The 13027-nt window shown below is 28.7% G+C and overlaps 1 long non-coding RNA gene across 2 annotated transcripts; it reads right to left on the reverse strand.

Moving 5' to 3' along the window:
* Positions 1–1510: 1510 nt before the first annotated feature.
* Positions 1511–5726, reverse strand: LOC127070361 (uncharacterized). Of its 2 annotated transcripts, XR_007784482.1 has the most exons (4): positions 5552–5726; positions 4983–5172; positions 4260–4803; positions 1511–1883 (listed from the first exon to the last, which is right to left on the reverse strand). It is a non-coding gene; the product is annotated as an uncharacterized LOC127070361 (long non-coding RNA). The 2 variants fall into 2 exon arrangements; XR_007784481.1 differs by lacking the exon at positions 1511–1883 and having other exon boundaries at positions 4126–4803; positions 5552–5717.
* Positions 5727–13027: the final 7301 nt, after the last annotated feature.

Consider the following 13027-nt stretch of genomic DNA (forward strand, 5'->3'; position numbering starts at 1 on the left):
CTTTTATTCCCATAAATAATTTTCTTTCTTTCTTCGTTTCTTTCGTTGTTCGTTTTACTTTCTCTTCCGTTGTCATTTTACTTTTTTCCTTTCCTTTTGTTCGTTTCTTTTCAATTTAAAAAACCGAATCGACGACGTGGAATACACGTTCGCGTTTTACCGAAGAAAAGATTGGGGGTAACATTCAACAAGTATTATTACAAAGACATTAGAGAAAAGTTGTTTTCCCACTGTATCGTCTCATAAGCGCGGTATACTTCCGGTTTATAGAGTATGTACAAAACGTTACTGTATATACTACTAGAGAAAACTGCTTTTATTTCCGGCACTTCTAATCCTCCTTTATGACCATCGTAAATGTTTCCACGAACTTTTCCTTATTTTACTTTTTCTTTTCTTCTTTTTTTTTTCTTTCTTTCTTGCTTTCTCGTTCCCCCTTTTTTTTATTCTTTTTTGTTTTTCCTTTCTTCTTCTTCTTCTTTTTTATCATCGTCCTCTTCATTTTCTACTTCTTCTTCTTCTTCTTCGTGCATATGTAAAATGTATGTTTTATCAATGCTTATTATCTTAGCTTATTATCTTATTGTCGGTGAAAAGAAGAAAAGGGTAATGGAGTAGAGGGTGCTTAGGAGGTGGAAGGAATCAGAATCACTGGATCGTACACTAATTTAAGTTCCAAGTAATTTTCGAAAGATTTACGACGACGAGACGTCGGATGTAATTATTATTTGCATGTAATTAATAAAAATGATCGAAAATATTCGATTTAAAAAGAATCGACGACTATGCGTTGTGTAAATAATTATTATTTATATAGAGATGATGATGATAATGATGATGATGATGATGATGATAATGATAAAAATGATATTGACAATTACGTTCGTACGATCTTATACGATCTTTTTTCTACATGTTTTTCTATAATTTTTTATTTTATATCAGACAATTTTTTTCTTTTCTCTTTTTATATGAATAAAACTTTGCAAAGAACTCGTTTGAAGAATTTGCATTTTATAAAGTTCGTATTTCTTTTAAGAAAAGTATTATAAAATACACTATGTTGCTATGATTAGTGATAACGACGTATTTTTTGTTCCTTTCCTTTTATCGTTTGTATTTATTTATTTATCGTGAATAAGATTTGTCAATTTTTAAGAAAGATTACGTCTTCGATGGTTCATTAAAAAAAAAAAAAAAGAAAAACACCTTATCAATCATCGTAAGTAATTATTTGTATAAAAACAATAAAAGCGAAATTGTTACTTTTTATATAGAGATTTATGAGAAAACAAAAATTACAGAAAAAGTTATAGAAAAATTTGAAGAATTCATTGGAAAGAAAATTATTTATTTCGTTATTCCGTCGTCAATCTATTGATAAATTTAGTTTCTTAGAAAAAGAAAAAGAAGATACAAACAAAAAAAAAAAAAAAGAAAACAAGAAATGAATAGAAGACAATCTTCAAAAAAAAAGAAAAAACTCGTATCCCGATGAGTATTACAATCTTTTATTATCGCCATATATTGTATTATATTAATTAGAAGATTTCGTTGTTAACTATTCTAACGATGGATATCAATTCAGTCTTTGTTATTTTCGTGACGCGATAAAAGGGTAATGGAAAATCATATACTTTTCGTTCGCTTCGCTTTACGAAGTTTACCCTTGTACACTTTCTCTCGGTGGTTATATCGCGTCAGCGACTCATTAATCTTCTCGAAAGTGGCATTAAAGTACACTTAAGAAAACTAATCGAGAGAATACAGAAGGAGGAAGAAGGACTACCGCTTAAATTATCCACGACGTTGTTCTTCCGCGCAAAGTGATAATCGAAAGTTCGGTAAATGAAGAAAGTCTGGATTAAGTTTGAACATTCCACCTGGACAGATTAATTACACATTTTCTCTTGAGCTCTCTTACAATTTACTAATTTACTATCTATTACCTGTCTTACTTTTTGGATTTAGTATTACTGTATAAGAATGCGACTACAGACGTTCTATTGTATGTACGTATTGTAAGTGATGTGTGTGTGTGTGAGTCGTTCATTTTGAAAGTTAAGTTCATTTTCTTTTTTTGGTTGTAAAGTATTTAAATATGAAAAGGTCACGTAGAATAATAATTATTGTAAACGTTAACTACGTATATATTCTGTGTGTGTGTGTGTGTGTGTGTGTGTTAATATATTAGTATATTTTACGTAATATAAAAATTTGGTATATATGAAAGTAATGTAGAAAAAATAAGAAAAGTAATCTTCTATATTACATATATATTTATAAATACCCTATAAGTGTGTATATATATATATATATATATATATATATATATATATATATATATAATATATATATTATATTAATCTTTTTTAATGATAAATATATAAAGAAAATTTATATTTTAATATATAAAAATATATATTGATATTTTTTGTATACAGTATATATACATACGTATACACATACATACATATATATGTGTATATAAATATTGTATTTTATATAAAATAAGAAAAAAACCTACATTACACACGTACATACACACATAACATTACTTTTATATTTTATTCGAAAATAATAACATTACCGATTATTAGATATAATTTCGCGTATTAGATGTCAGTAATTCCAACTATTATTCTCGATTTATTTAATCGAAAGAAGCCAATGAGACGAGTTATCTATTGTTTCTACGGTTTCTAGCGTTTGTATCACATCGATATAAATCGTTAATCTTCGAAAAAGTTTCATAAATAAAAGACTGAGCTAAAGTTTCATTCAAATGTACCAGAAACAACGAAAGTAAATACGCATGATCGTTTTTGAAAACTTATGTAGAGAAATTTGTGTGTATTATTTATAATCAAATGTATTTTAACGAAATTAAAAATAATCGGATGATAATCAAAAATTTGATAAAATGACGAACTTGGTTAAATCTCTTTAACATTATTCGATTATTGCCATCCCCCATATTACTTCCTTTTTTCTTTTTTTTCCATTCTTTTCCTTTTTTTTCTTTTTTTTTTTTTTTTTAATTTTGTTCTCAGCATCTTCGGCTCTTTCTTAAGCAAGATATTACGAAGAATCGAGCAAAGGCGAAACTATCTCGCGTTACTCGCCTGAGAAATGCTGGGGCCCTTAAGTGGAGAATATTATAGTACATATAGTATACCTATGTACATGTATATACATGTATATGTTATATATAAATGTCGCTGTAACTTGTATACAGAACGGATGGTCCATTATATCAAGCATCTCGGGTATCTCCTTGAGATATTCATTTTCTTAAGAAATGTCGTCTAAGTAAAAAATGATTAAAAGAAGAAAAAAAAAAAAAAGAAAAAGAAACAACCTCTTTTTTTTAAAGAAGAAGAAAAAATGAAAAATGAAATAAAAAGAAAAAAAAAAAAGAAAGAGAGAAAGAAGAAAATAAAAAATGAAAACTTATAAATACATTTAAAGTTAAAAACTTAGCAAATATTTATTTTTATCTTATTTTGTAATATTCTCTCTTTTGTGAAGTATTTCGAGATATTTAAATATATATATATACATATATATATATATATGTATATATAGGTACATATACATTAGGTGTACACAATTATATTTGTTATAAAATTTAATATATTATTAAGAATGATCGAAAATAATCATGAGAGTTATAATGATAAAAATAAAACTATAATACATATCTATTTATATAGAATAAATTTTAATAAAGTAATAGTATAAAAATATCGATAGAACAGAAAAAAAAGAAATAAAAAAGAGGATGTAAATAATTCTTTTGAAATATCTTTAAAATCTGTTTCTTTTACAAAATTAATTTAATATTTTCTAATACGTATTCAATTTCGTGTACCTTGGTATATCTAGTATATATTGATTTGATCAAATAAATAATATCAAAATTTTTCATAGCTCATATTTGATATAGATAACGTTAATAATATTCTTTTTTTATCGAAAATCTTTGATATTTTATATCTAAATAAATAACACACTCAATCGTATTTTCTATCGAACAAATGTTCATTACACATTTATATCGAATATTTGTAATATTTCATACTTCAATAAATAAATGAAAAACAATTAGCGTTTTATAATTTATATTACATATCTTTTTTTACTGCAATATCTCTTAAAATTTTCTATCTAAATAACACATAAAAAACATTGATACAGTTTATATCGAAAATTTCTATATTACTTATTGACCATGCTAATCTATAATATATACTTACATAACGCAGATAAACGTTAGAGAGATAAGAATCGATAAAATATATTTATAAAAAAATTCTTCATTTAATAATTCCTTTGTGTATTCTCTCCTTCATTTAATCCTTTTGTTCTTTTTTTGTTTTTTTTTTAATAAAATTACAAACGTCTCTTCGACCAAATTTTTGCACACCGCGGACAAATATAACGTGCATTGGCCGAAGAATCAGAGCGATGAAGACAAGAGAGTGTCGATTTAACGTGAACAATACGACCTTGAGGATATTCTTCAGTTTGTGTATATTTTTCTTCGGTCAATTTTTTCTTTTGACGACGTTGACTGTTACTGATTGAAAGTCGTTTCGCACTAACTATCGTACGTAATGATTCTAATACCGTTGTACCTTCCGGGATTATTCCGGATTCAAAAACGTCTTTTAACGTATACAAGATTACTTGACAAAGCTCCGGATATTCGGTTTTCAAATAATCCCATAATATTTTATAGCTTTCCATATGTTCGCCGATATCCATGGTGTGCAACGAATTAATTTATTTGTTAACGATCTAAAAAGATTTGTCGCATTAGTTTACTCGTTATTATTATAATTATTTATTTATTTATTTTTTGAACAATCTGTTTACACTCCTACTTGATATTTTGTGTATTTTTTAATTTTGTAATTTGTATCTTTTTTCTTTCTTTCTTTTTTTTTTTGATTAAAACTTGTAAATCTTTTACTCACTGGTTACACAGTACTGAAACTCCTAGTGATTGCTAGTTAACGGCTTTTGATTCAGGTTCAATACCATAATTAACGTGAAATGTATTAATTATAGCATTCGATGTGTTCCTCGCTCGTAGGATTGATTACTGTATTGTTATCGGAAACTTCCTACTGTGTCTTATCGATGGGACATTTATGTCGGGTGCGTCTAAATAAACAAGTCAAAACACTTTCTTTTGTAAATAAACGTAAGTAAATGTTCAAACGAGATCAACGTTTATCGTTCTAATAATATATCATCGAATATGATTTTTAATTTATTTTAAAACATATATATACACACACACACACACGAATAAACAGGTTATAATTGTATAGATGTTTAAATAAATATAATTATTATTATAAGTTATATTCGATACGACATATTCTATATCGCTTTTTAATGCTTCACAAGTATAAAAAAGAAATACATGAAAAAAGAAAATTCACGTTAATGAAATTATTAATACTACGAAACGTACAAAGTATTTCTATATTTATTAAAGTGAAATAAATGGAAGAAAGTAACGAAAATTAAAACTTACTGCGAGATTTAAACGGCAACGAAGGCTCAAACACGTCTAACTTCGAAGGATGATGGATAATCAATGACAATAGGACGAGACTGTTCGGCGTCTGTGTTTACCCCCACTCTTACGATTCTAAATCCATTTATTTATTTAGGTACGTTAAGAAGGACGCTTTGTGTATTAGATACATTTATCTCGCTGTGATTTCTTAACATTTTATTTACGTTCTATGTTATTCAGGTATACCGATCGATATATGTAACGTCGAGCACGTAATATATGTATATAAAAGATTTTGTTTTCTTTTTTAGTGATCTTTCTCTTTCTGTCTCTTTCTTTCTCGTTCACTGACTGACCTTTTTTGAATCGATGTTAAAATAAAAATATCAAAATTTATTAAATACTTATATTATATATATATAAATGTTAATTTCATATCAATTATTAATATAAATTATAAATTAATTATATTTATATAGTAAATTATAATATATATTTATAAAGTACAATTTTTGATTGAATAATTAAAATATAATGTACATATATATATATATATTACATATAATTTCATGTAATTTTGAATTTTTATATATATATATATATCTGTATATTTAAAATCTTACTTCATTTCTAAGATAACTACTCAAAACATTCGATCAATATAAAACAGTATACTTTATTAACTCTTATTCCAAATTGATTACAAAAACGTAATAAATAATAATAAAAAACAGAGAGAACGTAATTCATTAATCCATAATCCATAAAATCACTACTACATTTTCATTTATAATGTAATATTTAAGATCGAAATAACAATTTGTCGAATGATTGTTCGATCCAGTTTTAAAATAAAAGATTCTATCAATATATTAAATATATTATTAACCGATTATAAACCGTTAAGAAATCGATCTAATCTTTAGGAAATGTATACTAGTTCACTTTTTCGTGAAAATTCATTCGACCTTTATCGACCTCGTCGTTCTATCCTCCTAGCTCGTCGTCGCGCCAGGGACTTAATAATAACCAAAATTTATCTACCAGCGGCTTGGCGAACCACCTTCGTGGCATCGCTCTGGGTTTAGTACGTCCTGCTAAGGGGCGAAGGATATGATGAACCGTTCTATGGAATAAGAAGAAGAGAAAGAGAGACACACAGAAAGAAAGAGAGAGAGAGAGAGAGAGAGAGAGAGAGAGAGGTCGAAAGGAAAGGTGAAGTATCGCTCCATCGTGAGAAGGATATTAAAAAGAAAGAGAGAGAGAGAGAGAGAAGAAAGATGAATTTATAAGATAAAAAAAGAAACTATGGATAATATCCATCTTAAAATAAATTAAAAAGAAAAAGAAAGTAATAATCGATATTGTCGATTATCTCTGTTTTTTTTCCTTTTTTCTTTTTGTTTTTTTTTGTTTTTATATATACATATATACATATATTTATTTAAGGAATGATCAGTATGTGTAAAGTAGAAGAGTGAAGTATAATTTAGGCAATGTAAGATCGATTGTTATTGGGAAGAGAAAAGAATATGTTATAACGAAATAGAAATATTATTGGACGGTGAATAAAATATTTTGATCGAACGAAAAAAGATACGAACGATTTTACGTAGGTATGTGTAAGTGTTACACAATTATCTTATCCGCCGAGGTCACGATTAAATGTGCTAAGCGTATTAAAATTATTATCGAGGTCAAACGTTTTCTGAACGAATTGATGATATAATCCGTTGTAATTCAATTTTCTTTTCTTTTTCTTTTTTTTTCTTTTTTCTATCTCATTAAACGTTCACTAGAAATTATATCTGTATAATCGTGAAAGTTGTAATATTAGTATTATGTATTACGATATAATTATATCGTATCGAAACAATGCAACTATAGCTTTGAATGATGGAACATGAGAATAATCGAATATTAAGTAACAATTAATTAGATGACGATAAAATGAAAGATAATGTATACATATGTATATAAATGTTCGAGTTTAAAGTTATATAAATGGTGTTATAGAAGATTGAATTTTTATCTAGAATTTCATTAATACGAATTTACTTAAAAGTAATATACTTACAAGTACCTACATGTATATACATATATAAATATATATAATTTAGAACTAAATTATGATAAAAAATTTGTACGAAATAAGACAGAAGTTTTCGTGTATTTTCGAATGAAATTTATACGTATGAATGAATAATCGTAACTCGTATTAATATATTCTAGTAAATAGGAACGAGTTGTTCGAAAGATTTTAAATAAAGAGAGAGAACGAGAGAGGAAAGGAGAGATAGAAAATGAGAAAAAAACAAAGAGAGAGAGAGAGAGAGAGAGAGAGAGAGAGAGAGAGAGATTCATCGAAAGAAATGAACCGTACGTAATATCCTCGTGTCGTGATTTCTCAAAAAGAGCTAGAGATCTCAAATAATCGTCATTACTTTAGAAATAAAGAAAGAAAGAAAGAAAGAAAGAGAAGGAGAGAGAGAGAGAGAAAGATAGAGAAAAAGAGAGCGAAGAAAATTCGATGGAAAAAGACGAAAGGATCGAAGAGATGCTGCGAACGCGAACCGAATAAACTTTCTTTCTTTCTTTCATCTTATTCTTCTTACTTTAAAGAAAGAAAATTAATCGGTCGAGAGAAAGATAGAATGTCAGAAAAAGATTGGGATGGTAAAATTGGGAGAAAGAGAGAGAGAGAGAAATATATAATATCAGAGAAAGAAAGAGAGAGAGAGAGAGAGAGAGAGGGAGAAAGTGATAGGGAGATAGAACGTTAGAGAAAGAGAAAGATAGAATATTAGGAAAAAAGAAAGCAAGAAAGAAAGAGAGAGAAAGAGAGAGACATATATATATATATATATATATATATACATATATATAAAAAAAGGGGAAAAAAAAGGGACGAAGAAAGGGCAATAAAAACAGGGTTGGAAGAATATTAAAGAGGCAAGTGCTCGAAACGAGCGAGAGTATGGTTGTTCTGAATGAAATAAGACAGAGAGAGAAAGAGAATAAAAGAGAGAAAGAGAAAGAGAGAGAGAGACGATATTCGCCAGATCTCTTCTCGTGTTAAGTTTATAAGATACTTGTCTAGCTTTGTGACTACGTATATCTTGTCCCTTGGAATGACGGTAGGGTAATAAAGGCGAGAGACACGCGACCACCATCCACCTCTATAGATACTTATTCGCAAGACAGGGAAATAATAAACGGTTGCCTAGTTCAAAATCAAGCTTTTGAAGGGACCCTAACTGGACCACTCCAGATTTTGTCTACGTCCTCGAGCAGACTCCCGTTTCTCTTTTCGTCATCACTTCGAGAAAATAACGAGAGTACTTAGGAATAATTTCAGATAAGATTGCAAAGGACGAAAAATGAAATCTGTTGTTTATACTCGATCTAAAAATTATCTTCTTATTTGTCTCTCTCTTTCTCTCTCATTCTCTCGTTTCTTTCTCTTTCTTAAGTTTTTACTTTATCCTTCACTCGTTCTCGTTTCAATTAATTTTTTTCTACTTATTGTATTCATAAGTCTCGTTTTTTGTCTTTTTTATATTTTTTGTTTTTTAATAGATAAAAGTAGGTAGACGTACACTGTGTTTAAAGTAACGACTGTATATTATATATCGGATATAAACAAATTTTGAACGGTTCGTTTGGACGACAAATAATTTTTGTATAGTTTCATATGTATTATTTGTTTCATGTATTATTATATATGTTTTTTTTTTTTTCTATATGTATCTTACATAGTTCTATATGTATTTTTATTTTATATATAAATTTATATAATGCAAGTATAATGCGATAACGATGATGTAACTATTACGAAATTTGAAAAGATCAAATTTCGCTCTTCGTGTATATTATCTTAATCTTATCTCGAATTTAATGAACATCTCGAGAATTTTTGAATTTTATCTGAAGAATATCAACACGATGACGACGAAGATGAAGTTCGAAAACGGATATTCATTTATCCGTTCTTTTCTTTTCGATATATCGATATAACAGTTATATTCTTTTGCGCATCTTTATAAGTTATATGTGTATCCACAAGATAGAATAAGAAAAGTGAAAGAAAAAGGAGGAAAAGGGAAGAGGGAAACGAATAATATGCAAAAAGCTATTGTCGTGAAAACTAGTGAAAAAGTAGTAAAGCTCCGCGAGCTCGAAGTGTGCTCGTTACTTGCGGGGGTTGTTCTTTTAAGAAACATCCCCTACGTTCTTCCTTTTCCTGTTAGCGAACGAACGAGTCGACGTTTCAATGTATGCGTATACATATTTCTTTATTATACGTATATGTATGTATATGAGCTATATATAAGACGAGCCCCAACATAATAAATTTAACTCAAGAAATTTATAACTCAAAAAAGATCAATGAATACAATAATAATAATAATGATAAAAATTCTTTCAATCAAAGTAATAAGATTTTTTAAAATAATAGTAATAATAATAATAATAATAATAATAATAATAATAATAATAATAGTAGTAGTAGTAGTAGTAGTGGTTGTAGTAGTAGTAATAGTAGTAATACAAATTTTTTCAATCAAAGTAATAAGATTTTTTTTTAAATAATAATAATAATAATAATAGTAATAATAATAATAATATTCGATGTTAATTATAATATTAATATTAATAATATAATCAGAAAGAGAAATAGAGAAAGAGAATGTTAAAGAGAGAGAAAAAGAAAGACAGTAGTAAAGAGAGAGAGAAAGAGAAAGAGAGAGAAAAATATAATAGTAAAGAGAGAGAGAGAGAGAGACAGAGAGAGAGAGAGGAGACTGACTGATATATAGGGAAGAAGAGAGCAAGAGAATCGAAGAGGAAGGTATAGTAAAAGCTGACGTGGTCGTCTAATGGACAGCAAACAGGACAGTGTTGTAGGTAAGCATGACATAGGGTATATATATGTATATATATATATGTGTATATATATATATATATATCGTGTATGTAAACTCGTACATGTAACACCCATGCTTCTTCTTTGTTTCTCTCTCACTTGTTCCCTTCTATCTCCTTCTTCATCCCATCCCATCCCATTACGTTGCACCATCATCCCTCTTTCTCTAATGCTATAGATTCCACGAATAATTTCTGTTCGATTAAACGAATAAATTGATCGTACTTCGACGATTAGAAGTATTCGTCTAAATCATATTTCTTCCTCGCATTCGAGCAATAACTTTAAATGATTATTACGAAACGATATAAGATATGATTGTTAATAAAAAAAAGAAGAAAAAAGGAGAATACAAATATACAATATAAAATTAACTGATTAGATAGAGGATATATATATATATATATATATATATATATATATATAAAGGATAGGATAATATAATATAAAATATTAATTAATGATTGAAAAATAATTAATGAATAATAATAACGATAGAACTGAAAAATCTGAGAAATTTACTTAAAAATCATTATCTATCATCTTATTAATTATTCTCTATCATTTTATTATATTAATATTACAAAACATACCGCATGTTTCTCAGCAGAGACGTATCTAAGACCGAAGAAAAAAAAAAAAATTATCGAGGTTACGACGGGTCCGTAAAAATTCTCCACCCCTTCTCACCCTCGAGAAACATAACATTAACTCGTATTTTTCTACGAGAAGGATCAAACGTTCCAACTATAAGGAAATAAAGAAAAAAACTATTGGACGTCAAAATTAAATTAAACGAACAAGAAAGAAGAAAAAAAAAAAAGGGACTATAAAATTAGAATAATACTCATACATAGATATATACGTACGAGAAAGAATGATGTATGTTAACGATAGACACAATTTAAGTCTTTGTTTTTCATTGATAAGATAAAGAAAAATTGACGTATCGTTAACGAAAAGATCAATCGATTATAACGACGACGACGATGACGACAAAGACGATGGTTGATTTCTATCGGTTTAATCGTTCATTCGATAATAATATCGAGCACGAAATTCTTCGAGAGAATTTGTGACTATCGTTTTGTAAACGAGATAGGTAATAATGTCGTTTCAAGGATCTCTTCTTCTTACGAGATGGTGAAGAGGGAAGGAAGGAATGAAGGGAGAATGGAGAGGGAAGAGGAAGGAGAGAGATAGAGAAAAGAAGGGGATTGAAACGATGGACGAAGGAAGGATGCAAGGAGTCTTCTGACAAAATCTAGTTAGACCAGACACGACCATCCCTTGTCTCTCTCTCTCTCTCTCTTTCTTTCTCTCTCTTTGTCTTTCTTCAAAGCGTTTGAACTATCGGAAAAAGGACGGATACCAAAAGACCGAGCAATTTTCAGCTCGAAACTAACAGTATAGTTATAGGTAAGCAACTAGGTGTATTCTCTGTTGATTTGTCTTGGTATATTCCTTTTGTAATAGTATTGATAGGAAAAAGTGTAGATGAGTTCGGGGGTGAGTACGTAGATGGAATCGATAGAAATGACAACCGGTCTAAGATTATCGCGTCTTCCGAATTTAAATGGCCCTGTTCAAAGGGGGAAAATTTAATCGAATCAATCGGATCCAATTAACCGCACCCCTATAGAAAAAGAAAGGAAGAGAGAAAAAGAGAGAGAGAGAGAGAGAGAGAGAGAGAGAGAGGGAGAGAGAAAGACGAGTCTCACCTTTACACTTTGCTGCTGAAGGCGAACGAATCATCCCCTTGAGAATCTCCAAGCTATAGTTCTTTTAAAGTATTCGAACGTAAAGTAATATTGATTTTTTTCTTCTTTCTCTTTTCTTCTTTTTCTTTCTATTTTCTCTCTTTCTCTCTCTCTCTCTCTCTCTCTCTCTCTTTCTGTTGTATTCGTATAATATCTGATAACATTGACGAAAATCTTTTAGTCTAGCTGTATACTAAACGAATATATTATCTAACGTTCGATTTGATGCTTAGATCATTCAATTATCACGGCGTATTTTCATCAATGAAAAATGGTTATACTATTTTATCAATTGCGATAATGTTCTAACATAATTTTTGCGTTTGTAATGTATCGACTTGCTCGAAAGAAGCAAGATAAAGATAAAAAAGAAAGAGAAAGAAAAAAAGAAGCAAAAGAAAAACAAAAAAAGAAAAATACTCGAACATAACAACGGCCTCTTAATCTCGCCCATTTTACAGGAAAACACTGTTAAGGACCACTTTTCTAAATTACTTCTTAGCAGCCTCTCCTCCACCCCTCCTCACCTCCTCCACCCCTTTTATCAAGCTTGTTTACGTTCTATCATCCGACAACATTATTCTTTTCTTCATCTTCTTCTTATTCTTCTTCTTTTTTTATTTTTGTTCCTTATTTATATCTTACTTTTCCTTTATTTCATTTTATTTCATTTTATTTCATTTGATTTGATTTGATTTTCTCGATCTCGTTCTTCATTCTTCCCTTCTCGTTTCTCTCGCAATTCTATCGTGCGAGCTATTTGACGCGACGCCATATTGGTCCCGCTGCGATATATTTTTATTA

Source organism: Vespula vulgaris, chromosome 18 (genome assembly GCF_905475345.1).
Source record: "Vespula vulgaris chromosome 18, iyVesVulg1.1, whole genome shotgun sequence".
Lineage (NCBI taxonomy): Eukaryota > Metazoa > Arthropoda > Insecta > Hymenoptera > Vespidae > Vespula > Vespula vulgaris.